Raw genomic sequence first — 1759 nt, 5'->3', positions numbered from 1 at the left:
CCACACCAGCACCCTTCAAGGTCAAATGTTCATAAAGACCCAGATGATTATTAAGGTCTACTTTTTATGCATACTTTCTTTCTTACTTTTCATTACTCGAATTTATTATGACAAACATCAAACCTAATTTCATTCATGACTTTCTTTTCTGTTTACTGCTTTCCACTCAATTTGCCATTATATAATTAGTTAGATTGTTTCTGAAGAGGTAATTTCCTCTCTGGTAGTACTTATAAAAAAAAAACAAAAGGGTTTTAATAGGTTCAAAAACCGTTAGATTCAGAGTTACGAGACGTTTCTTGTATAAAAGGGTATAGCGTATAGAAAACCAATTATTTGGTTTAATCAGTTGACGCCAGGAGATTAGGAAAGTGTTAGAGATCTTTGATGATGTGCTTCTATAAGAGAACGTGCCAAAGTAAGTGTCAATATGAACTGGAAATATATTGAACATATGTTGCGAAGCTAATGTCTTATTGCCAACTGAAAAAGTAATAGTTTCTCAATCTCTGTTTATCGAGACCTTTTTGTTTCTTATGATACTCCAAAAGCATGCGCCCAGCTTTTATGTATGCCTTATATATGTATTCATAATGGTGCACAATGTACTAAAAATAATTTTTGGTTATCATATGAAAATTGCCAGACGTATACGTATTAAAGGACTGGACTACCGCGAGTATGATGTAGGTAAAAGTCAAGTAGACCTTTTCATTAGTAAAGAGGCATACATCATTAATGTAATCTCCATTAGGATGTTGTATTCGACGACGTAGGTAACGATCCGTAAGAGGTCAATTTGTCCATGATCTACGAGGGTTCATGGCGGAATAATATCTGGCAGAACGAGGTATTTTGTCGGTACTAATTGAATTCAATAATAGAATATGATTCAATTTCTTCTATCTTAAGACGTCGATACAAAGCTAAAGAAGTGGATCGGAAGTTACTGTATTCAATGATATAGTAGACTGTATTGCGACAGAGCGGGTATCTTTTTTCTATTTATTGGCGAGATATTATTTTGCCTTGAGACTACTTTTGATCACCGGTCTCTGGTCGAATACGATGTTTTCGAAAGGTGTGAAGGCGGAATATTTAAAAAATTAGCAACTCCTGAAACATTTTAAATTAAAATATTCCTTTACCTCGTGTGCTTGTTTACGTCCACCGCTTCACACAAGGTATAAAGGACATAGAGAATCTGTTTCTTGAAAGTTTCAGATTATACATCAATCATTCAATATGCATTACTGAATAGTAAATAATTTTCTAATCTTTGTCTAGTTCTTGTTACTTGGTATAATTTTCTTTAATTTTTGTAATTTGCAATTACACACTTTCGTGATTTTTCCAATTCCAATATATGTACATACCGTGCATGTTTCTGTACATAATTTATCACTAAGTAACTAAATTTCACTGAATTATATCGTCAAGTTTTGTTGTTAAATGTTACTCAATTTTCATGAAAATTCACATTCATAAAGTTCAAATATTCCTACAATATTACATAACATTATAACATATCGTTATATATTATAATGTTTATTACATAATCTTTGTTTTCGTCGATTCTACATAAATGAAGTCATCAGGCACGTGTTACGTATCTGATAAAACCCTTTTATCATCTGAACATGGCCCATTAATACCACAAAGTTCTCCGAACGAATACCGCATTATAATCTTTATCTATAATCTTTCGATTGTAAGATTATAAAAGCCATTCGCAATCTCCAAAAATCGATTCTTCTTG

The sequence above is a fragment of the Bombus terrestris genome, chromosome 17 (genome assembly GCF_910591885.1).
Source record: "Bombus terrestris chromosome 17, iyBomTerr1.2, whole genome shotgun sequence".
Classification (NCBI taxonomy): domain Eukaryota; kingdom Metazoa; phylum Arthropoda; class Insecta; order Hymenoptera; family Apidae; genus Bombus; species Bombus terrestris.
The sequence above is the reverse complement of the archived record's forward strand: the minus strand, read 5'-3'. Positions refer to the sequence as shown.